Below are 26,853 nucleotides of genomic sequence, written 5' to 3' on the forward strand. Positions count from 1 at the left end.
TCCAAGCCTTTTCAGTCTCAATCCATATCTGTTTCATTACAACATTCAGGGGTTTCAGCTCTCATAGGTATATCCCTTAATGTCTTTAAGATTTGTATGTGCTCAGGGTTCCCTGACCCCTTCCTAAATCGTACTGGGTCTCTCTCTCCCAATGTCACCTTTCTCCCTTTCATAGTGGGGTCTGGATCCTTAATCACTCAGCAGGAGATGGGTCAATTGGTTTATAGCACCAGCCCAGGCCTTTTCACCTCCCGGGCTTCTCCTCCCCCTACTCTCCAGATGCAGGGCAACCTGGTGCCATCACAACCCCTCCCTGGGTCAAGACTTCTCCCAGCTCCTCTCACCTTTCAGTTCCAGACAGACAATCCACATTTCAGAGACTCACAGAAAGGCTCAGAGCACAAAACCCAGCCACTTTCTAAAAGAGTGGTTCATAATCACACAGTGACAAAACCACCTTCACAGAAAGATGCATTATGACACTGTCAGTCCACACATACCAAACTTCACCTCTCCATTATAAACTGACAGGAAACTAGGCTAACAAACACAACACCCAGCCTCCCCCATTCTGTCCTATGGACAGAATGGCCTTTCAGCAGTGAAAAACAAAAATGTAGAGTTTTTCACTGTCATAACACACACCTCAGCTTATGCTCTGCCTTTTACCTACACTGCACCCTGCCCAGGGGTTACCTGGTAGCTACCACAAGGGTGCCTTATGTGTATGCAAAAGGGAAAGTTAGGCCTGACAAGTGGTTGCACTTGTCAGAACTACAGGATAACTTAGCATTCTGCGCACAGGCCCTACACTGAAGGCCTGAGTTCCCTTCTCTGTGCGCCCTTGCATTACTATCCCTTGCACATCACTAGGGACTTGTACTGGTAAGACAAACATACCAATCATGGCCTACCAATCACCATTACATTTTTCATAAGGAACTCCTCTACTTTGACACTGATCAGGGACAACTTTGAAATACTGCTGAGTTTGCCACAGCTCACCTGCTTTCCTGGGGGCTTTGAATCTTAGAGACCGGATCTTTACTGGACCCGCTGCCTCACTGCCGCTGTCCCTGCTCACCCCCCGCCGCCGCAAGCCTAGACACACCATTGCGGCCGCTGTGTGGGGGAGAGCTCGGGGAGACTACCATCCCCAGCAGCGCCCGTGGCCGGAAGCCGCAGACAGTGTCATCGCGCCAGGAGGCGCATAAATATTTGCTTCATTCCCGGTGTCGCAGGAGAAGCCCAGGGGCTGCAGGAGGCTGGGCTGGGCCACCCCTCTTAGTGCTGGTTTCTGTACAACAACGTAACTATTATAATCATCGTTTTCATTGATTTGTACCCTATTGTTTGTTAACATCCGTGAAATTGTGGTAATATGGCTCAACGTTCAAGGAAGGGCCGTAATGTTGCTATAACCACAGCGGGAGGGGGGGTTACAGGTACTATCGACCAATTCATCACAAGGGCTGCAGTGGTCATTGAAAAAGAGATAGCCCTTGTCGAGAAATGCTTGTCGATTGACCTCCTAACAGGGAAACGCTCCTCATTGGGTAAATCGGATCAGTTGTTACCCCAGATCATCCCAAACAAAAAGTTCCATCAGTCACCTTGAGCCCAAAACTTAGTTTTACGCAGGGGGAGACAGATAATACTGAGGCATGTTCCTTATTAAATTCAACACCAATTAGTTTGGATTCTAGTCCCTCGAGGGTTAGTGCCCTACCACCTCTCTCACCACTTATATCCCCACTGCTACCGCCATCTGGCAACCCTATACCTGCTAACCCCGTGGCACAAGTAAGTTTGAATACCAAAATCATTGGTCCACCGGGTAAAAGAAAAAGAGGGGGTAGTCCACGAAAGGACACCGTAACGAAGAATCACAAAAAACCTAAGTTACATCAGGTACCCAGTCATTCTGTGCAGTCCACCTGTCCACCTACGACCACCATAGTTAAGTCTCAATCAGTAACCCAATGTAGCAATAATGAGGGGCTCTTAGAGAAAATGGAAACGTTAGTCAAATCACTGATGTTGCCTTTACTCGAAAGAACGAAAATGATTAACTCTAAATTGGACCATTTGGAAAAATTAGTGAGTGGGAATATAACCTCACTGGATAGTATAGCAAAAATTTTGAAGAATCCAAAGGCTATACCGTTTGTCCCTACCCCACAAGTTCCTGGTAGAAGTAGTAATAGCGGGGTGACGCAAATAAACACCATTGCAAATCCATTTAGTCAACCTACCCAAATCAGTACAGAAAAACGCCCAGCAAAGATTAATACTTCAAGGTCTGCTGGGGTTAAGGTTTTGGAGGCAGGCACAATGGCAAAAAAGCAACTCGATCTGCATGTACAAACAACAGAGAGTCAGTCCAAAGCACGTGTTCCTATGGGTAATAGGCGTATCCCCCAAAGACTTCCTTCTGTAAATCTCCCCCCTGAAGCAGTACCTTATACGATCATCTTGGTGGGAGTCCGAGGGATTGGGACTGAGAAAGTTGAAACACACAGTGAACTGAAAAATAAAGTCATCTTCTCGCTTACCAAGAACAGAACGTTCCCCCGTTTTTCCAACACAGAGATATTAACTGTTAGGAGGGTGAGCTGGGTAGGGAGTAGTGCCAAGGACCTAGAAGGTGACTGTGTCATTGTGAATTTCAAAGACCCCTGGGTAGTTGACTTCATTCGCAGGGAACCAAGGTTTGGGAGAGAGGGGGGATATACAAACATTAGATTTAAACTACTTCTACCCGGGTGCCAAATGTGGTCCATCAGTCCCCTTGCATTATGCATATAGAAGGAGACCATATGGTATAAATCCCTTTGACAGGGTGGCGTTCCATCTTCCCCTGTCAAATCGATTTGAACCCTTTACAGATCTAGAGGGGGTAGACTGACTGCTACATCTCATGGGCGATACTATCGAGCCTCAGGAGTTAGGTAGTGACGAGAATACAAACATATCAGATGGGAAACAGGACTTTATTAAGAAAGGTGTATCAGTAGGTGATGAAATGGTTGGAAAGGGTGCGAAGCTCGGCGTATTTTTAGATATGGACACAGTAGATGATGTTCCTAATGTTTCGGATAGGACATGGGATGGACAGGAAGAGGGCAAGGAGGACGGGCAGGAGGTGTACATGACCCGTCTGGTCCCCGTGGCAGAGATAATAATAATAAAGGAAATGAATATCACAAAAGATCCAGTCTGGAATGCAGACCCTTTTAATAACTTGGGTAGTAAGCAATGTGGGACGGCCACAAATGATATCTTAGAGGCCGAAACTCTGAAACAATATAATAATATGCCGGGAACTGATATTATCCAACAGATTAATCCAGTGCCATAATCTCCGTATCAATTAATGCATGACACTGGAAATGGATTGAATATTACTACTTGGAATATAGCAGGCTTAACTGGTAAACGTAATACTTCTCATTGGAATGATTTTATTGCACAAGGGTATGACATTATATGTCTCCAAGAGACATGGCATAGGGATCAAATTGATGTTGAAGGCTATACGTCCTTTTGTGTAGGTGCTGTAAATTCCGTCGCTGGTAGGGCTAAGGGCGGTCTGTTGACCCTGATATCCACTGGGCTGACAGAATTTAAATTAGGAAAACGTCTTGAGGTTGGGCCCTATGCATTAATAATATGTCTTGAGCATCAAAAAGCCAATGATTTAGTCGTCGTTAACTTTTATAATAATATTTTTGATGCTAGCAGAGGATCACATGTAAATGACATAGGAAGAGCAATAGACGAAATTCTTGTAGAATATAAAGATTCTCCTGTCATCCTCTGGGCAGGAGACTTTAATTTACAAGTTTGTAAAGATGCCAAGAAGGGGATCTGCGGCCCTACTTATGACCATGATGATAGAGGCAATATTATATATAATCATTTTCCCCACAATAGATATGGTCTGGCGTTGAGCAACTTAGCCGCCAAACTGGATCTAAAATTACTGGACTGCTAAAAAAAAAAGGGGTAATATTAGGTGCCCAACCTTTAAAGGTAGGGATTATAATTCCAATGTTGATCACATATTAGTTTCCTGTGGTACAGCCTATTGTGATTTATGGATAGTCGAGCAAGCAGTGAGTGATCACAATAACATTATTTTGACATTATTAGGCTGGGGATGTAACTTATATTAGAACATTGGAATGTCGGGAGCTCCATTGACATCAATGGAGTGCTCTGGGCTTATAATGGCTGGTAGAAGCCTTGAGCTCCAACATTCCAATGCTTCTTTGTTGGCAGCTCTGGCTGTGAACAAAGGCTTCAGGGAGCCTGAGGGGATTCCAACCCCTTCGCTCTTCCAAAAGGCTTTTTTTTTTTTTAGAACATTCTGTCCTCTAGTGACAGAGCATTCTAATAGCCTTATAGCCCTTCGTAGATGGGCTATACCGCTATTAAAGTCCCTCTCCCTTGTTAAAGGCCCTCGCCTTCGGCTCGGGCCTTTAACGCTGGAGAGGGCCTTTAATAGCCAGTATAGCCCTCTACGGCGGGCTATAAGGCTATAGTAAACCAACCCAGGACATTACGGCCATAAAACCGAATGGACCAAGAATTAAGTGGGCCAAAATAAATCCCAACAAGCTCCTAGCGGATGTAAATGATAAATGTGGAGCTGCAATAAGTTACTGTCTAAGTGATGAGATTGCCCCAGAAAATGTGTTATTGATGATTAGTAATATAAATACCACAATAGAGGGATTATTAACAGGAAAGAGTCGTAAACAGAGGGACAAAGTAATTGCCTGGTTCAACAAAGATTGTACACAAGCTTTGTCCTCACTAAAACTTGCCCTGTCAACAAAACCAAGAGACCTAGCATACGTTAGGGAAAAGCGGCATATTTATAAAGCAACGCTAGAGGCCCGGAAAAAACAACTGCAAGATGAGGCATGGCATAATTTAGATATGGCTGAACTACAAAAAATAGCAAACTTCTGTGGGAGACTATTAATTGTCCTTTTTTAAAGAATGACAATATACCCGTGATATCTTTCAACGTTAACTGCAATGCATGGATAGAGCACTTTTCCAAGGTTCTTAATTCTGATGGGATGATTTTAGCTTGTGAAACTGATATTCATGGTAAATGGCCAACTATTCCGTTATCTATTAGTCTGGATGAGGTGCGGGCAGGACTTGAGAAGAGCAATGCCGGCAAAGCCCCGTGGCTGGATGGTGTGCCGGTAGATCTTTACAAATATGAGATGGACTTATGGGCACCCATTCTAACACGCTTTTTTAATGCCGCAATTGAATTTGACCTTCCACAGACCTGGGGCCAATGAATTATTGTACCCCTTTTTAAGAAGGGTTCAAGGTTGGAGGCTTGCAACTACTGCCCCATCTCCCTCTTGGACTCATCGATTAAAGTACTAAGTAGAGTCCTCCTAGATAGATTAGAAACATGGGTGGAGGAGGAATCTATTTTATCACCAGTACAGTATGGATTCAGGAGGGGGATTGGCACAATGGAGCAATGCGTTAACCTTGACCTTATTATTAATCCATTTACAACAGTCAAGGAAGGAAATCTTTTTTTATGTTTTGCCGATTTAAGTTCTGTATTTGATTTGGTCGAACATTCACTTGTATGGCCTGTTTTATTAGACATGGGAGCACCAAAAGAGGTTATATATTTTCTAGCCAGACTGTATGAAACGCTGACATGTAAGGTACGCTTTGGGATTGCTGGAGAGTGCACACCGTATTTTAAAATCAACAGAGGTATAAGGCAAGGCTGCGTTTTAGCTCCACTTTTGTTTTCCTTATTCATTAATCAGATAGATACAATACTTAGAACTACCGCCGTGGATGCACCTTTAATTGATGGTAAGCCTATCCCAATTCTGCTATACGCAGATGATGCGGTCCTTTTATCTCGCACCCAAAATGGCCTGCAATGTCTCATTGACAACTTTTAGACTTTCAGAGCCAAACGGAAATTGTTAATCAACAAAGATAAAACTTTTACAATGACATGCATGAAGAAGACTAAACAAAATAGGACCTTCTTTTTAGATAACGTTAGGTTAGAATCTGTTAAGAAATTTTGCTACCTTGGCATTACTTTTTCTGGTGACGGAAGACGGACCAGTGAACAAGAGAAGGTCCAGTTAAAAATGGTCAGGAACACTAATAGTGTTTTTAGATTTGCCGCCAAGTTGGGGAACCGCAGAATAAAAGAAATGATCCACATTTATAATATGAGGTGCTTGTCATCTGCACTGTATGGGGCAGGTGTGTGGGGACATCACACCAATAGCTGCAGGTTGATTCAACAACAGGAAAATCTTTTTCTAATTCCCTTGCTGTGTACTCCTGTCTCTGCTTCTATTGAGATTACTCATAGGGAAGTAGGCTTACCTTATATCAGGTATCTAGCTGCCCTGCGCCCACTGTCCTTATGGCGGTCCATATGGTCCAAACCCGAAACCAAATTTACCCAAGGCGTAATTAAGGATTGTTTAAAACTAAGCATGGGTGAATTTTGCGAATCTGGCGTACGCAAATTTGCGTATTTGCGAACTCGGAATCCGCAAAATCCGCGAATTCTCGCAAATTTGCGGAAATTTTTTTTTTTTGTGTTCGCAAGGGTTTCTGCCAGTTCGCGAGGGTTTTGTACCAGTTCGCAATTGCGAACTTACTTGTCGGCATGCAACGGTCGCGACTATGTATTTTCTACGGGGGATATAAGCAGGGGGTTGTACCCAACTAATGTCACTGGGACCTGGGTGATCAATGTAATAAAACGAAGGAGTCCCAGTAATCAAGAAACAGTTTACAAGGCAAAAAATAAATCAATCACAAAAGAAATCTGTACACATTGTTTTAATCACAATGTGAATGTTTGTAGCAAATATATAACGTATCTTCACACGTAAACATAGTTCATGTAGTGCCCCAAATATAGTGGAGAGACAGGGGAGGGGGGAGTGATCCTGTGAGGAAATAGTGGAGGGAAGGAGAAAGAAAATTTGTTGTGACAATTAAATCAGTCAATAAGCTTCATTTGTCCATACTACACAGTGTGTGTAGAAATGGGGACCGTAAGGTTCAATTTGTCATTTCAACAGAACAACATACTCCACAAAGTTCAGATAATGAAGACGTTAGGGCGTGGAGTTGATAATAAGAATGGTTGTCGACGTTTCGACCCTCTATTGCGCAGGCAGAATTGCTATCCTTGCTGTGGGATCTTCATCAGGACAAGGGTGGGGACACACCTATTCAATGTAAATATATAAATTAAATTTGGAAAAGAATCCCTATGTTGTTCCAAGGGGAAAGCACATCAGTATTAGCATAAGGTTGTAGGGACTAGAATCATTCCTGTGACACAAAATTAAAGCGAGTATGTTCATGCGCCACACAGTTAATATCAGTATAGTTAATAGACCCAGTGGGTATTAAGTGCACCTTAGAAAAATGGAAATTGCACTAAATTAGTTGATTATATCAAAGAATTTATATGGAGGAAAGAAGGGAGTAAAGCCAGTCCGAAGTGGCAGCAACCGGACATTTCAGTATCAATGGGATTACTTAGGCTCAAGATATACCGAGCAATTTATTCGGTGTTAGTAAGTCAAAATAAACTTACCATGAAGTAGTGTGAAACTGGACCGTGGTGCCGTATGATCGTCTATATTTTGAAAGCTATTGATGTTCAGAAAGGGCGGGCAATTAGACAAGTTCAAATATACAGTAGTTGAAGGTAGATTGAAATAAGAGTGGGGGGCTTACCACGGATTAATATCGGGACGACCCCAGTGCAATTTAGTGACGTGGTCTGAAGTATCAGCAAATGTAGCGGAGCTGAGGAGTATAAATACAGGGGACCCGGATTTAGCAGAGGGGAGGCTAGCAATAACACAACCTTTAAAATTCATCAGCGAGTAGCACTCACCAAGAAGACACGATCCTATTGTGGTCGTAGGGGGGTCTGGCTCGTTCACATAGGAGCTGCGTAGATAATTCTAAAAGTAAAGGACCAGAGTCTCAGCACAGAGGAGATTAACTGTGCAGCACCAGTAAAGATAAAATTAAATTGGGAGGTTGAACTCACCGGGCAGAAACGATCGGAGTCCGATCGTGGGAGGTCCGGATCAGTCGGACAAAATGCTTCGTAACGTTGACTGCGGGTAAAAGCGGGAAACAATGTTGAGGAATAACCATTGGGGGGTAATTATTTTAACACGTATCCACTAACTAAAAAAGCGCTTACCGGGTTGGAAATCAGTCACATCCCGCAACGAGCAAGGTTCGCAATGGCGATGCTCAGTTCCGGGTTTGGAGATATCTCCATAGCAATGGAGTCACGTGGTGCAAAGCACCCGTGTGGACATAATGAAAAGACTTCAGTTACAGCCAAAATGCGGTAACGTTGCAAGTCAACCCATTAATACACGATCTATTTATTGGACATGGAGAATTACCTCTAAATTACCCTGATTGTGCAAAGGAAGTCAAAGGAACGTAGTGTGGGTCTTAATATAAAAGCATATCTCTTAACTGATACTTCATGCTAGTACAGGGAATTCCATGAACTCTCAATCGAGTGAGGGTACTGTACCTATAACCGCTGGTATAATTTCACAGTCCAAACATTCACAAAATTGAAACACACATTCACAGAGAAGCCACGTGTAGCACTTTTGAGAAGACAGAATGACAATAAATGTAGTCACGTTGGATGGTGATAATGTCATACCGAGGTATAGCGTACCTCCCACACGGGGGTAAAAGCCATAGGTCACGTAGATCCTTAAAGGTAAAATCAAGCATATATAGTAGTAACCATACTTGTGAGTGGGCGGTAAGTAGCATGGCGTACCTCTCACAACAGGGTAAAGGCCATCCGGAACCATTTGACATTTTTGAGTAGACAGTATGGCAGTGGATGCAGTTCAGTTGGATGGTGACAGTGTCATAACAGGGCGTGGCGTACCTCTCACACGAGGGTAAAGGCCACAGGTCACGTAAATCCTCAGAGAATAATATCAAACATATATAATAGTAACCATACTGTGAGCAGAGTGGAGACTGCACGGCGTACCTCTCTCAAGAGGGTAAAGGCCATCCAGGATCTCAGTACCGATTGACAGTTATGTAATTACAGAGTCGCATACTACTGGACACAGGGTAAGGGCCACATGCGGTTTATATGTCTTACAGAGCTGCATAACATTACATTCAAGTAAGTGATAAGGTTGCCAATAGGGATACATGTTAAAATAATTATCCCCCAATGGTTATTCCTCAACATTGTTTCCCGCTTTTACCCGCAGTCTACGTTACGAAGCATTTGTCCGACTGATCCGGACCTCCCACGATCGGACTCCGATCGTTTCTGCCCGGTGAGTTCAACCTCCCAATTTAATTTTATCTTTACTGGTGCTGCACAGTTAATCTCCTCTGTGCTGAGACTCTGGTCCTTTACTTTTAGAATTATCTACGCAGCTCCTATGTGAACGAGCCAGACCCCCCTACGACCACAATAGGATCGTGTCTTCTTGGTGAGTGCTACTCGCTGATGCATTTTAAAGGTTGTGTTATTGCTAGCCTCCCCTCTGCTAAATCCGGGTCCCCTGTATTTATACTCCTCAGCTCCGCTACATTTGCTGATACTTCAGACCACGTCACTAAATTGCACTGGGGTCGTCCCGATATTAATCCGTGGTAAGCCCCCCACTCCTATTTCAATCTACCTTCAACTACTGTATATTTGAACTTGTCTAATTGCCCGCCCTTTCTGAACATCAACAACTTTCAAAATATAGACGATCCATTCGGACCACGCCGTCATACGGCACCACGGTCCAGTTTCACACTACTTCATGGTAAGTTTATTTTGACTTACTAACACCGAATAAATTGCTCGGTATATCTTGAGCCTAAGTAATCCCATTGATACTGAAATGTCCGGTTGCTGCCACTTCGGACTGGCTTTACTCCCTTCTTTCCTCCATATAAATTCTTTGATATAATCAACTAATTTAGTGCAATTTCCATTTTTCTAAGGTGCACTTAATACCCACTGGGTCTATTAACTATACTGATATTAACTGTGTGGCGCATGAACATACTCGCTTTAATTTTGTGTCACAGGAATGATTCTAGTCCCTACAACCTTATGCTAATACTGATGTGCTTTCCCCTTGGAACAACATAGGGATTCTTTTCCAAATTTAATTTATATATTTACATTGAATAGGTGTGTCCCCACCCTTGTCCTGATGAAGACCCCACAGCAAGGATAGCAATTCTGCCTGCGCAATAGAGGGTCGAAACGTCGACAACCATTCTTATTATCAACTCCACGCCCTAACGTCTTCATTATCTGAACTTTGTGGAGTATGTTGTTCTGTTGAAATGACAAATTGAACCTTACGGTCCCCATTTCTACACACACTGTGTAGTATGGACAAATGAAGCTTATTGACTGATTTAATTGTCACAACAAATTTTCTTTCTCCTTCCCTCCACTATTTCCTCACAGGATCACTCCCCCCTCCCCTGTCTCTCCACTATATTTGGGGCACTACATGAACTATGTTTACGTGTGAAGATGCGTTATATATTTGCTACAAACATTCACATTGTGATTAAAACAATGTGTACAGATTTCTTTTGTGATTGATTTATTTTTTGCCTTGTAAACTGTTTCTTGATTACTGGGACTCCTTCGTTTTATTATATATGTATTTTCTACGTCTGGTTCATCATCACAGGTTCCCAGCACCCTCTGTTTCACCACTGCCACCCTGTTTCACCCATGCCACCCTCTGGTACATCAATACCACCCTCTGGTTCATCAGTGTAGATTATGGGGGGGGAAAGCAAGCACACCTGCCCTGCTTCAACTGACATGAATTAATTTGGGATTAGTTTACTAATGTGTCACTGTTTTAAAATTCCAGTCTGGCACCTGCTTCCTTATCTGTAATTTGCTTTCTGTTGCAGTGCAATTTTTTTTTTCCAGGACCTTTGTGGCCTACTTGTAGCTATTCTATGAGCCTGCTGTGAGGGTCAGAGCAGGGTCATAGAATTGTTGCAACTAGCAACTGAACTCTGGAGGGGCCCCAGTCAGGAAGCACTACAGGGAATGGTTACTATTACTAATGATGAGTTTGAACTTTTGCACCTGCTGAGTGCTTTCATTTTTGAAAATTCGTTTTTCTGCAGAGCAGCAACTGTAATGCCCCAAACAAACATAGGCAACTGAACTCTGGAGGGGGCCCTTAGGAAGTACTACAGGGAATGGTTACTAATGATGAGTGAACTTTTGCACCTGCTGAGTGCTTTCTGCCGAACAGCAACTGTCATGCCCCAAACAAACTTACTTATGAAAGTTGATTTCTAATCCAAAAGTGATCCAAAAAGAGTCAAAAGGCCTCAAATCCCAAAAAGTGCAGGCAAATGTCAACCTGAGGAGTTATTCTGATAAAAATCATCATTTTCAGACGGTCTATGCTGCTTGCTAGTGGATTTCTTGTGCAGAATTGCAAATTTTGTAATTTCGCGAGCGCAAGATGGTTGCTGCCCGCCGCACCTACATGTTCGCAATTGCGAACTCTCGCGATGCGTCGCCAAACTCCAGCGGGATCCCGCAGCAAGATCCAAAATGGCGCAGCACTCGCAAAAATATCGAGAAAAACAACTTGGCAAACGCTGAATGACGGTAAGTGAACGCCGCACGCCGCAAAATTGTATCACCAAGAAAAAAAAATCCGCTGCGTGCGAATTTGCGGATTTTGCGGGAAATTCGCGAATCTTGCGGATCGCGAATTTACCGAAAATCCGCAAAATTCGCGAGCGGAATGGATTTTTAGCCCATGCTTATTTAAAACTAGAACATTGTATGCGCATACCTTGGCTTAGGCATATCCGGTTCTGGTATAAGTTAGTTTTTGATTTGGACCCTTTTTTAGATATGGATTTGGGTGTCCCCATTTCATAGAAAGAATTGAAGGGATCCTTTTTAAAACATGTAGAGAAGGTCAGGGCTGTTGAATATGCAAACCAACGCACTTATGTCTTCTATCAGGAACACAATGTTAAAGAAGGCTTTCAACAATATTTGACAGCCGTGACAAGAAGCGCTCACTGTTTTGTCTTGACAAGGTTGTGATTAGGTACTGTGCACCACCTAGTGTCCTTCCCTTACACTGGACGGAATACTATTTTACCTTGCCCATGTGATGGGATATCCAAACAGAGCTGTTGCCATTTTATGCTTTTTTTGTAAATTTTATATTTTTTTAAGGAAACTGTATTTAAAGCCCATCTTTTTAAAATATGATAAAAGAACAACTAAAGATGCACTGCAGATAGTGTTTGAATTGAATAGTACGGATATCTGTTTTTATGTAGCCACATATATTTTAAAATGTGTATCAGCAAGGAAATCAATTATTGTATGACCATGAGTTATTTGATTCCACTGCAAAAAAAAATTTAGTACATGAAATAAGTGTATTTTGTTACTAGTACAGGTCACTTTAATTGCATTTTTTTATTTTTTTATTCTTGTAATATTGTAGGAACTATATTTTCCATGAGCCTTAAATTGTACCATTAGGAATTATTACAAATAATTATCCCTTGGTTGGCATGAATAATCATAATACGATTTTGTACACCTGTTTAAAATGATTTTAAAATTATTTGTCTGTGGAGAATAACCTCAAGCCCTGTACAGTTTTGAAAGGCCAAAATCAAAATAGTACACTGTATTTTCTTCCTACATGTATTACAATGTATAATTTTATTTTGTCTGCTATATGGTTATATTTTTATATACCGAATAAAGCATTTCGAAACTGAGACTGAAACTGACACTGATCAGCAGTGGAAAAGTACCCAAAGCATCTAAAAGCAAAGGAGGTAGACGTAAAAAGTAACCCTGGGCGAAGCGCTACTTTGTACTACGCGAATTGCACGTAGAACAGTGCAAACATGCGTAGCGGTAATTTTTTTCAAGCTTGCGGTCCTCAACGTCAAGTTGGCGACCACGAGAGAGCAAAATGACATCCCGGCGAGACTTTTCCCTTGCTCACGATCAGCATCATCAAGTTGCTGATCGCGAACGGGGAAAATAAACCTCCCGGCGATATTCTCAAAGCGGAGAGGTCAGGTTTCTCATTGCGAGTGGTCACATATGCTCCCGACCGCTTGCGATGAGAAACTACCAGTCCGCATTGAGAAAGCTGCTGCTCGAGTAGAAATCTACTAGAGCGGCAGAAAATGACTGTTTGCACTGTGCAAAATGCGGTTTGCACTGATTGCACAGTACGGACAAGCATCCGGCACTGTGCAATCAGTGCGAACAGCATTTACACAGTGCACTACGCAGTTCGCGTACCTACACTGACACCTGACAGATGTCAAACTAGCCCCGGTGTCCCTTAGAGCCTCCATCCTCCATCTATTGATGGTCACCCACTGCCTGTATTTTTTAGTGTTCTCAGGCAGAGGGATTTCCGGGACCATCTCTCGGTCTCCCAAGGAGACCTGGGTCATAATTGCTTGCTCCTCCCCATTCCAAGGACTCAGTTCCTCCCCCAACACTACAATCACTAAACCAGGTGTTGGATCACCAGTGGGTGTAGATTACTTTTTGGGACATTTAGGGGAGATATGACCCACTTCCTTACAGAAGAAATATGTGGGCGGACCTCAGGGCTCCTTCTTGTCTTTAAAATCCCAGGCCCTCTTGACTTTAGGAAACTGGGATCCTTTCTTGGGCGAACTACCTTGGGACACTTTAGGGGACTTCTTGTGGTTACCCTTGTTCTCTCCCACCTTCGGTGGGGGACCCAGCGCACTCTTGGCAGTGGTATTCTCAATCCCCTTGTGGACCCGGGTACTAGTCCAGCGGTCCGCCTCCTCAGCAAGCTTACTGGGATCAGTCAGCTTGCTATCCAATAGATGCTGGCGCAGCTCTGGAACACACAGACTACTCAGGTGCTCCCAACTGATTAAATCCCATAGGCCCTTAAAATCATTGACCTTGCTGCCCAGCATCCAACCATCCAGTGCCCGAGTGTACTCATTCACAAATTCTACCCAAGTACGGCATTCTAGTTTCTTGGAGGCCATGAACTTCTGCTGGTATTGTTCAGAAGTGAGCCCATACTGGAGGCATAATACTCTCTCATGTTGGCGTAGGTCAGGGTTCTCGCCTTCTCTAAGGGTGTTAGAACATCCCTCCCTGAGGCCTCAACGTGTTTCCATAGGCCCGCCCCCAATGCATTTCAGGTACCTCATTCATCCTCAGTGCCATCTCATATGCCGTGAACCACCCATAAATGTCATCACCCCTCTGGTAATCACTCACTAAATCCTTGGGAATGTACACCTTCCCTCCAGGCACTGGTGGTGCGCTGCCACCCTTCACAATGGACTCTGCTTGTCTACCCTTAATGTCCAGTTCCCTCATGCTTAACTCATGAGCGAAGAGAAGCCGTTTCTCTTTCAACGCGAGAGCGTTCCTGCTCTCCTCTGCTTGAGTTTTAAGTATTAATACCTCCAACTCATGCTTTCCTCCAACTCCTCTTGTGAAAAACTCCTCCCTGTATGGCTACTACCAGCCCCTCCAGCTGGTCCTTCCACTGGCAAATCCTGTGAACCAAATCCATTCCCTGGGTCATCCTCATCCACCTCACCATCACCTTTCTCCTGAGCCTCTTTGGCTTCCCACCAGGCCCTCAAGGCCACCTGCAGCTCCTCCTTCTTGGCGCTACTCTACATGGGACATCCCAAAGCCTTGTAGAATTTCCTCAACTGATCAACCCTGTAGGTAAACAGTGCCTCAATGTCAAACTCTAATTCTGCAGCCTCATCCTCATCGGCTATCTGGCTCTCCCCCTGAGACATGATGTGTGGATAAAGGGTACTCAACACTAGAACCACCAAATCAAAAACAATATGTTGTTGTGTCATGGTCTGCAATCAATTTATGATGAACACCAATTACTGTGAGTGATTTTGCACATACGCATTTACTTTTTATTAGGATCGAATCCCACCGCTCTGCCACCAAATGTTGGAAGTGGAGGTCCCTGTCGCTTACCGCCGCCACCAATTGCTGGAGGAGTGTGTCCCCGACCCCACGCTTCAATATTAGGCTAAGTAAGGACACCGTCTGATCACCCCATTAGAAGCGTGGTACGAGCAGGCAGGCTTATCTCCAAGGCACGAGTGTTCAGTATGTGCAACCACGCTCACAGAAACCCCATCATGTCATCACAAATAGACTCCACACGAGTATTGAAAACATTAGTCTAATCTTTATATAAGCAATTATACGATACGACCACACAATTCAAAATCAACATATAAGAATAGGTAGTATTCTTTCCGGTGGGTTGGTGGGTTCTAATCCCAACCACCGCTTCTAACAAACAGTTAAGTTCACTTCTAACCATTTCCCAAAAGGTTAGGCATGTCATATTGCTAGAATCACACACGTTATAACAAGGAAACAATGTTGTAATGCGTAACAATATTCTCTTATACTGTGCAACAGAGAAACAATGCCATACATAGCGCCACAGTCATGTACCTTGCAAATGAAGGAATAATGCAATGCGTATCACCACCAGCATGCCCTGTACCAGGAAGAAACAAAGCAATGCATCATGCTACAATCCTGTACGGTGCAATGAAGAAACAGCACACTGTTCCACGTTATACTCAGATACTGTACACTGAAGAAATAACGCAATGCGCCATGTTACAATCAGGTAATATGCAAGGGTGAAATAACGCAGTGTGTATTTGAATTTGAATTTAAAAACATTTATTCAGCGCACTTTTACCAAGTGGTTTCATGGCGCTAACGCATAAGGCATAAAGTTCGTCAGGCACAAATGAGGTCAGGCATCATACGACAGTTCGATATCTCATTAGCAGCAATAATGCAAAGTGTAATATAACAGTTTTACTTGCTCTGTTACAGTGCCGCTGTTATGGATCAAATGATGTCACACAAAGTACTGCTTCCCAGTCCGGCCCCAGTACTGCCCCGTCTTGCGTCAGCATGGGCCGGGATCCGAAGCAACAGCTCGCTCAGCTGACTGAAGCAGGAGGCCGAGAGAGTGTCCCTCCGGGCCCGCACCCCACCCCAGGTGTTGATCCACGTTATCTGGGGGAGCGATTCCACTCTCCTCCCTGACATCAGTGACTTGGGCCTTGATCCAGAACTCTGTCGCATCTGCGGCGGACTCGGGTCGGCGGCTCAGTTCTTCGGTGGCTGCTGATCCGGGCCGCTGCTGATTAACTCCAAGGGCCCCACTGACTTGGCCCTCACTCCGGCAGTCTTAGTCTACACTGAGACCCACCTTCAGCACTGTGGAGACTTTCCTTCAATTCGGTGCAAACCTTCATCAGCACCTCGGGTTGCACATTGACAAGCAACCTGCGTGTATGGGGCTCTTCACCAATGCTCTGCTTGCACCTCAACACGCACCCTGTGCATTCCAGCCTCTCCTCTTCTCCTGGTGCACACGATGTCCAGGCGCTCTGACGGTACCACGGCACGCACTCTTGCACGTCGGAGACTCACTTCTTATTTTGGTGCCTACGAGGCCCCAGCGCTCTTCACCAGCACATCTGAGACTCACTTCCTCCGTTGGTGCACACGATGTCCAGGCGCTCCTCACCAACACCCTGGCTGCACCACGAAACGCACACTGCGCATCAGAGTTTCACCTCTTCCTTTGGTGCACACGAGGCCCAGGCGCTCTTCACCAACACACGGGCTGCACCATGACACACACCCTTGCGCATCTGAGTTTCACTTGGAACTCCAGATGCCCAAGATCACAGGGCACAACAATTTGCAAAGGTCTCAGGGTAGACAGAGCACACGCACCCATGGCATATCTGAGAGTCTTCTCTGGAAACTTTCATATTCCTGTGTTTCCAAACTGGGAGCCAGCTCCCCTCGGGCCCTTGGGGTTAAAAGACACAGCACAAAGCACAGTCTTCTTCAAGCAGGGGGACCCAGCATCTCCAAGCACAGTCCCAACAGCCTCTTCCTTAGTTAGAAGAGCAAACTGCAGACCAGCCCCAGATCACGAAGCAAGGATTGGTCTTTTCACAGCAGTCTCTTCAGTTGCTCCTTCTTTAGCAGAGGTTCCTCTTGACCACAAAATGGGTCTCAATCCATATCTATTTCATTGCAATGTTATGGGGTTTCAGCTCTCATAGTTAAAATTTGTATGTGCTCAGGGGTCCCTGCCCCCTTCCTAATTCGTACTGTGTGTCTCTCTCCCAATGTCACCTCTCTCCCTTTGATACTGGGGGTCTGGATCCTTACTCACTCAGCAGGAGATGGGTCAATTGGTTTATAGCACCAGCCCAGGCCTTTTCACCTCACGGGCTTCTCCTCTACCTACTCTCCAGATGCAGGGCAACCTGGTGCCATCTCAACCCCTCCCTGGGTCAAGACCTCTCCCAGCTCCTCTCACCTTTCAGTTGCAGACAGACAATCCACATTTCAGAGACACACAGAAATGCTCAGAGCACAAAACTTAGCCACTTTCTAAAAGAGTGGTTTATAAACACACAGTGATAAAATCACCTTCACAGAAAGATGCATTATGACACTGTGAGTCCACACATACCAAACGTCACTTCTCCATTATAAACTGACAGAAAACTAGGCTACCAAACACAACACCCAGCCTCCCCCAATCTGTCCTATGGGCAGAATGGCCTTTCAGCAGTGAGAAATGAAATGGAACGTTTTTCACTGTCATAACAAACACCTCAGCTTATGCTCTGCCTTTTACCTACACTGCACCCTGCCCAGGGGTTACCTTGTACCTACCACAAGGGTGCCCCATGTGTATGTAAAAGGCAAGGTCATGCCTGACAAGTGTTTGCAATTGTTAGGACTACATGCTAACTTAGCATTCTGCGCGCAGGCCCTACACTGAAGGCCTGAGTTCCCTGCTCCGCACACCTTTGCATTACTAGCCCTTGCACACCCAGTGCACATCACTAGGGACTTTACCTAATAAGGCAAACATACCAATCATGGCCAAGCAATCACCATTACATTTTACATAGGGAACTCCTGTACTTTGACACTGATCAGCAGTGGCAAAGTACCCAAAACATCTAAAAGCAAAGGTGGTAGAGGAAAAAAGTCTAGGGTAATCACGCCAAGATATGCCAAGTCTATCAAAACACAAGTAGATGGATGACTATAGTGCTTGAGTACCTTTTGAAAATGCAAAGTACTTTTGTTGTAATTTTGTTGCATCTAATTTAGTAGTGTGTGTTGGGCAAAAGATGTGCTGCGATGGCTTGAGCAGTTGGAGCATGGAGTTTTGAAGCTTCAGTGTATGGTCTGTGTGCAAGGGAATGGAGTTCAGTGGGGAAAAGGGGCTGAAGCAACTTGTTGGAAATAAATATACCTTTTACTTGGACATTTGTTGGTACATTACTTCGGATTGACACAATAGGGGAGACGGTTAAGAGTTTGAGGGAGTTGAAGAGAACAGACACATCATCCATTTAGTAAACCTCTGGTTTACAACTAAACCTTGTTGTGTCATCCATCTCATTGCGATCCGGATGCAACACTGTTAGACGGACCGGGAGGGTCGGCCGAGGATAAGGGGAGCGGTCTCCAGGGAGAGCCGACTCCAGTGACCATACAGACAAGTAACTTCCCCCCCCACAGACGGACACCACACAAGGGTAAGGTTCAACGAGATTTTATAGGCGATTCTTAAAGTACGATAAAATGGTACAAGGAGGTCTGGACTCAGGGGTCCCCTCGATTCTGGTCTCTGGTTTGGGGAAAGGGTAGCGGGACAGTCTTGGTTACCAAAAGATGGAAATAGCTCTCAATCCTCGAGCTCGGCGTTCTAGATGATCGGGCCGCGGCGGAGCCAGCAGGTCCCGAGATGGACGAAGGAAGCGACGGTCCGCGGCGGAGCCAGCAGGTCCCGATGAAGATGATGGTTGCAAACGGTCCGCGGCCACGCCAGCAGGTCCCGACGACGATGAAGGATTACGAAGGTTACGAAGGTTGCGGCAGCACCAGCAGGCAGGGCGATGGTGCACAAGGCAGAGCTACGGCAGCGCCAGTAGTCCGTCAAGGATGAGTTCTTCTTTACGTCTCTCGACTCCAAGATACAACTGCCTTCCTGCTCTGGAGCTGCCCCAGTTATAGGGCTGGTGTTCTTTGATGTCCGGACCCTCGCACTTGGAGGTCGGGAGGTCCGGGATGGGGGAGTCCAGACACCCAGCAGGGGGGTGGGGCCAGCGCCCGGGGAGGCGATGGGCGAGCGGCACTTGGCGGGGAGAGCCATCGACACCTCTTTCTCCCATTGACTTGCCAAGTAGCCCGCTCACCTCCTGGGTGGATGGTGGTGCCGGGATGTCTGAGGCCTGGCCAGGCCCAGGGTTGAGGTCGATCGGGGGCCAGGCGGCCTCGTGGCGGAGTGTCCAAGATGGCGCCCAGGATGGGCGCGCGGGCCAGCAGTGGATCGGGTCCACGAGGTCGATCTGTTCGAAGGCAGGGGTCCCTGAGGGGACGGAGGACGTGCAATGGTGGTGTGTGGTACCTGTGTGACCGGGCTCGGGCCGGGTTGGGCCGGGGGAGAGCGGCCCTTCATGTGGCCTGTCCAACATGCGTCCCCCCCAGCTGAAGGCGGGGAGAGTTACCCATCCTCTTGGGGACTCTCCTCGTCGAGGCGGAAGAACCGGGACAGGCCATCTGCGTTGGCGTGATCCGGCCCAGGCCGGTGTTCAACTGTGAAGTCCATCCCTTGTAGGGAGATGGACCAACGTAGTAACTTCGGGTTTTCCCCCCGCATCTGCATCAGCCACTGTAGGGGTCGGTGATCGGTCTGCACCCGAAAGTGTGTGCCAAAGAGGTAGGGCCGGAGCTTCTTGAGGGCCCATACCACAGCGAAGGCCTCCCTCTCTATGGTGCTCCAGCGTTGTTCCCGGGGTAGGAGGCGCCTGCTGATGAAGGCCACTGGCTGATCAAGGCCTTCGGTGTTCACTTGGGACAGGACTGCCCCAATGCCATGGTCGGAGGCATCCGTCTGGACGACGAACTCCCGGTTGTAGTCGGGGGCCTGGAGCACCGGGGCAGAACACATGGCGGCTTTCAATTGTTCGAATGCTGTTTGGCACTCCGGGGTCCAGTTGACTTTTTTGGGTTGATTTTTTGACGTGAGTTCTGTGAGGGGCCCCACGATAGTACCATAGTCTTTCACGAACCTTCGGTAATAGCCCGTGAGGCCCAGGAAGGCTCGTACCTCGGTCTGGGTGATGGGTGGCTGCCAGGACTGGATGGCGGCAATTTTGAGCTGCAGAGGGGCCACCAGGCCGCTTCCCACCTGGTGCCCGAGGTAGGTCACAGATCCTTGCCCAATTTGACATTTGCTGGCCTTGATCGTGAGGCCAGCTCGTTGAAGGGCTTGTAGCACTGCTCGGAGGTGGTGGAGGTGCTCGGGCCAATGGTGGCTGTATACAGCGATGTCGTCTAGGTAGGCGGCACTGAACCCTTCGAGCCCTGCCAGGACCTGATTGACGAGCCGCTGAAATGTTGCTGGGGCATTTTTCATGCCGAAGGGCATGACCTTGAAATGGTAATGCCCATCGGGGGTGGAAAAGGCAGAACGTTCTTGGGCCCGGGGTGTGAGGCCGATTTGCCAGTAGCCCGCCGTCAGGTCGAAAATGCTGAGGTAGCGGGCAGCTCCCATGCGGTCGATTAGTTCATCCGCCCGGGGGATGGGATGTGCGTCTGTTCTGGTGACCGCATTCAAGCCCCGGTAGTCGACGCAGAACCGGAGTTCCGGTGGGGTGCCAGGGGCGGCCGCTTTGGGGACCAGTACTACAGGGCTGGCCCAGGGGCTGTCTGAGGGCTCGATGACCCCGAGTGTGAGCATTTTGGCTACCTCTTCCTGGATGCAGGCCCGTACCCGATCTGGCACGCGGTAGGCCCGGTGGCGGATAGGGGGGCTGTCCCCCGTGTCCACATCGTGCACACACCAGGAAGTGACCCCTGGGGTGAGGGAAAACAGGTTGGCGAACTGTGACAGGAGGACTCGACACTCCTGGTGTTGCTCTCGGGTGAGGGCCTCCGAGAGTCGGACCCCATCCACGGAGCCGTCTTTCTCCTGAGTCCGTAGGAGGTCAGGGAGGGGCTCGGAGTCTTCTTCAACCCCATTGTCGGTGGCCATCAGGAGGCCGAGTTCGGAGCGCACAAAGTGGGGTTTCAGTCTGTTAGCGTGGAGGACCCGGAGGGGGTTCCGGGAAGATTCCATGTCGATGAGATAGGTGGCAGGACCCTTGCGCTCGACTACTTTGAAGGGCCCCGTCCACTTGTCTTGCAGGGCGCAGGGTTCGGTGGGGGACATCACCCATACCTGTTGCCCAGGTTCAAATTCAATGGAGGAGGCATTCCGGTCATACCACTTTTTCATGTCCTCTTGACTGGCCTCTAGGTTGGCTTTTGCCAGCTCTCTGAACCGCCGGGTCTGGTTGCGGAGTGTTAGGAGGTACCGGAAGACATCTGGTGGGTTCTTTAGAGGGGGCATCGTCTCGGACCGTGACTTTCAACATGCCGGAGACCCCCCCCCATTCGAAAGGGACGCAGGCCATCCGACACAGACTTTCCGAGTTATCGGCTGAACGTGCAGGGCAGAGAATGTTCGGTAGATACTGTTCTGGGGTCACCAGGTGACAGCGGACGGCTGTTACACTGGCCCCAGTGTCACGAAGGGCTTCAGCCCGGCGTCCATTGATGCTCACCCATTGGCTGTACTTCTGGGTGTTAGCGGGTAGGGGGACCCGCGGGACCATGTCTTTCCCCCCTAAGCAGGCTAGAGCCATGGCGGCTGGCTCCCATTCCTGATGCTCTTGCTCATATTCTTCTTGCTCCTCGGAGATCTGTTCTTCCCCCAGGGCAGCAGCAGCCACCTGGCGGGGTCTTGGGCTCTGGTACTGTGGGCAATTTGGATCGTTGGCATAGTGGCCGACTCGTTGGCATCGATGGCACGTAACATTGGCTCGGTATCCCGGTCGCGCCGGGGCGCTGCCCCGGTTGGCCGGGGGGGTGGTGCTGACCGCGGGGGCGACCGGAGCGTTGTCTCTTCCGCGTCCTTGGCCTCCTCCTCCTCCTCGGGGACGGTGCTGACCATTGTTGTTCCGGTTCTGTTCGTAGGACCCATTCCGGCCCACTCTGGTGATTTCCCATCGGTCAGCTTCGGCTGCGAGCTGCCGGGGATCGGTTAACTTGCTGTCGAGGAGGTGCTGGCGGAGTTCAATAAAGCAATTGTTCGATAGGTGCTCCCATACCATGAGATTGAACAGTTGTTCGTAGGTTGTAACCTTGCTTCCTTTGATCCAGCCCTCGAAGGCTCGGCTAAAGTAGGTTACATAGTCCACCCAAGTTGTACCCGGGATGCGGGTGCAGTCTCGGAACCTCTGACGGTACATTTCGGGTGTGAGGCCATAGCGGGTGAGGAGGGCAGCTTTCATATGGTCATAGGAGGTCATCTGGTGGTCCGGGAGCTGTAGCAGGGTGTCGCGGCCCTCATTGAGGAATCTCCCCCATAGGCCGGCTCCCCAGTCGTTTCTATCGATCCGGTGTGCAGTCATAGCGATTTCGTAGGCTTTAAACCATTGCTGGATGTCGTCCTCTCGGAAGTATTCTCGAACGACATCCTTGGGGATGTGTACCTTTTTCTCCGTTGTCCCTGGGGTGTGGGGTTGCTCGGACACCCCTATTTCTTTATTCTGCTTGCGTAAATCAATCTCAGCTAGTCGTCGCTCGTGTTCATATGCCAGTTTCTTTTCCTCGAGCTCCCTTTGTCTCTGTTTCTCCTCTCTTTCTTCTCGGAGACGCAGGTGCTCTAAGTTTATTTTCTGTTCGGCCAACTTAAGTTCAACGTCCATTTTGAGCCGAGCCATTTCTAGCTCGTGTAGTCGGGTTTTTTCTCGTTCCTGGATCTCGTCTTGCGAGAGACCCGTTCTTTGTTCTTCAGGAGCCATGGTGGTTTTTGCTGCGAAGCTTCGATCGGGGGTTCCGGCGACCCCGGTCTCTGCCCAAGACTCTAGGGCATGCTTGAAATCGTCTTTGGTACTTAGTCCGGTGGTAGCGATACCTAGTTCGATGCAGAATTGTTTTAGTTCACGATGGTTGTACTCGTCCAATTTCTCCATCTGGAATTTCTCGGTGGATCCGCTTTCTTTAGTTGTCATCTTGATTTCGTCGTGGGGTGAGCTACTGTCTGTACGATTATGCGGTGATTCGGATCGCGCCGCTGGCCACCAATGTTAGACGGACCGGGAGGGTCGGCCGAGGATAAGGGGAGCGGTCTCCAGGGAGAGCCGACTCCAGTGACCATACAGACAAGTAACTTCCCCCCCCACAGACGGACACCACACAAGGGTAAGGTTCAACGAGATTTTATAGGCGATTCTTAAAGTACGATAAAATGGTACAAGGAGGTCTGGACTCAGGGGTCCCCTCGATTCTGGTCTCTGGTTTGGGGAAAGGGTAGCGGGACAGTCTTGGTTACCAAAAGATGGAAATAGCTCTCAATCCTCGAGCTCGGCGTTCTAGATGATCGGGCCGCGGCGGAGCCAGCAGGTCCCGAGATGGACGAAGGAAGCGACGGTCCGCGGCGGAGCCAGCAGGTCCCGATGAAGATGATGGTTGCAAACGGTCCGCGGCCACGCCAGCAGGTCCCGACGACGATGAAGGATTACGAAGGTTACGAAGGTTGCGGCAGCACCAGCAGGCAGGGCGATGGTGCACAAGGCAGAGCTACGGCAGCGCCAGTAGTCCGTCAAGGATGAGTTCTTCTTTACGTCTCTCGACTCCAAGATACAACTGCCTTCCTGCTCTGGAGCTGCCCCAGTTATAGGGCTGGTGTTCTTTGATGTCCGGACCCTCGCACTTGGAGGTCGGGAGGTCCGGGATGGGGGAGTCCAGACACCCAGCAGGGGGGTGGGGCCAGCGCCCGGGGAGGCGATGGGCGAGCGGCACTTGGCGGGGAGAGCCATCGACACCTCTTTCTCCCATTGACTTGCCAAGTAGCCCGCTCACCTCCTGGGTGGATGGTGGTGCCGGGATGTCTGAGGCCTGGCCAGGCCCAGGGTTGAGGTCGATCGGGGGCCAGGCGGCCTCGTGGCGGAGTGTCCAAGATGGCGCCCAGGATGGGCGCGCGGGCCAGCAGTGGATCGGGTCCACGAGGTCGATCTGTTCGAAGGCAGGGGTCCCTGAGGGGACGGAGGACGTGCAATGGTGGTGTGTGGTACCTGTGTGACCGGGCTCGGGCCGGGTTGGGCCGGGGGAGAGCGGCCCTTCATGTGGCCTGTCCAACAAACACAATATCTTGAAAAGGGGGACCCAAAGCTAAACTCTATGGGGCATATTCTCACGGATCTATCGCCGAGTTAAATGCACTTTATCGCAGCCAAAGTTGCAATAAATGTATTGCCCCATTCACAAGCTGGTGCTACCAGCCCATATCACCAGTTTACCTGCGATAGCAGCCGCAAAAAACATCGCCACAGATGACCCCCGCAACTTTTGCTAATGAGATGCAGAGTAGGCATTCCCGAGCAAAAAGCTGCAACACCACTCCCCAACATTCTCAACGACAAGCCAGATCGGCGATAAGATCACAAAACATGCAATAAGGCACGTTAGCAGCAGGAAACTAACACCTGCTCTGACCTGGTGTAAAGTCAGACCACAGTGTGCACCACAAATGGGAGCCAAGGCCAGAGCTACACCTGAAAAACAGATGCCATGAAGCCACTGATTATGCAGCCTGGACAACCAAGAGGGCCACAACACCCACCGCCTCCACCCCCAGGACCCCTCCCCACTCCCCAGGACACTCACCACCCCGACCAACACTGAGGCAGCGCAGACAAAGTCAACGATCCTCCCAAAATGCACCAACCTCACAGACCCAACACCAGGGAATGTCATAGCCCACCACAGGCACAAAAGATCAAACCACCTCCGCATCCTGACTACCATTGCACACAGGCTGACTATACCAGCACAGTGGACAACCAACATCCCACCGCAGACCAAGCTGCTGAATATGATGCACCACTTGTCCACTGGTACCCTCCAACCAACATCCGCACGAGTCGGAGGAGTCACACAGCCAGGCCAATCCAAGTCCCTCACAACAGGCCAATCCAAGTCCCTCACAGCGGTCATGGATGACACCATCAGCTTGGTACCTCCCTATCTAAACTCCCCCCACACAGTGCAGGGACAGCTGGAGACTAAGCAAGGCATCAATGCCACAGCTGTTTTTCTGCACGTGTCAGGGGGCAATTATCTGCACACATGTCCTACTTGTGCCCTCTGGCAACACTGCACACAATAAGCACAACAGAAAGCGCACATATCCCACCAATTTCCAGGCAATATTAGATCACCGGGTAATCCCCGCCAACGTTGCCCCCAACCCTCCAAGCAGTGTGCATGAGCCCTACACCTTCCGACAGTCCATCATCAACCTGCGCTACCAGGATGGCACCCACGGAAATGCACAGCTTGTTGGCCAATACCAAATGAACACACAACACACCTCAACTCCACAATCATGCAACTCACAACACAGGAAATGCACACTTCACAAACTAGCATACAACATGCACACCCACCAGACACGACAGAACAACTTACTGTGGGAACCTGGGCCAGCCATGTACATTAGCCATTAACCGCATGGCACCTCAGCCACTCAATAGCAGGATGTGAGAAGGGGTGGGGAGCAGGCATGTGCGAAGGTGGCAAGAGACCTAGGATTGAGAAGGTACATGGATGTGATGATGGCCAGGTTGCAGTATGGAGACCACACACATATCCATGTCGACATACACCTTTGGTGTATAGAGTGCAGTGGACGCAACCATGTCACCGCAGCCAGTGGGGAAGAACACGGAAATGTAGCTTGTGGTGTCCTCCCGTAAGTGTGAGCAGAGTGGGCTGGCCCAGCATACACCAGGCCAGCGTAGGGGTGTGAATAAAAGGCACGTAATTCTGGGCATGGTCCTCTGCTGGAATGCCCAATGTCTCTGCCAGGATGGCGCCTCTCACCCCACCACAAGGATGTCGCCATGAGCGGGTTGCCAGCGAGTCTGTGAGCCTGCTGCGCCCCGGGACGCTGGTCCTCGGACCAGTCATACCCACCCCAGCGCACCCAGGCCTCAATGCCCACCTGTAGACACCAGGGTGTGTCGAAGAGGGCCCACCACGTGCCGTTGCAAGCTGCCGCGACCCTGGCAACCTGCTACTACCATCGATCACGGCCTCCGCGAGCAAGGCCCGCAGTATTCCTTTCTCATTTACGTACTCTACTGTCATACACAGCGTACTAGTAGGTCATACATTTGGAACTGAGTCTTGATCATGGAATGGCCGGGTACACATGGTAATGCAGACTTTAAATCCCTATACACCTTCTGATGTGGTGACACCAAGTCCATGTATAGCATCACAGCCACACGTGTCTGTGGCCCCTTGCTGGAAACGCTTACTGCCTACACTGTGGTCAAGTTGGTCGCACAATTGGAGCTAAGCATTGTTTATTCCATGGCAGAGTACATATTGCACGCAAGGAGAGGTGTAAGAGGGTGACACATTGCAGTCAGGAGCAAAAAAGAATCATTGTTACGGAGGTGATCGTACATTACCAACAACTGCCCTGGTTTCACTAACTCTGTGCATCGCGAGCCAACGACACATGGCTGTGGGCCACTGCCGACCGCTGACTCCGGCCTACACTGTGGTCCAGTATGTCA

Source organism: Lissotriton vulgaris, chromosome 5 (assembly GCF_964263255.1).
Source record: "Lissotriton vulgaris chromosome 5, aLisVul1.2, whole genome shotgun sequence".
Classification (NCBI taxonomy): domain Eukaryota; kingdom Metazoa; phylum Chordata; class Amphibia; order Caudata; family Salamandridae; genus Lissotriton; species Lissotriton vulgaris.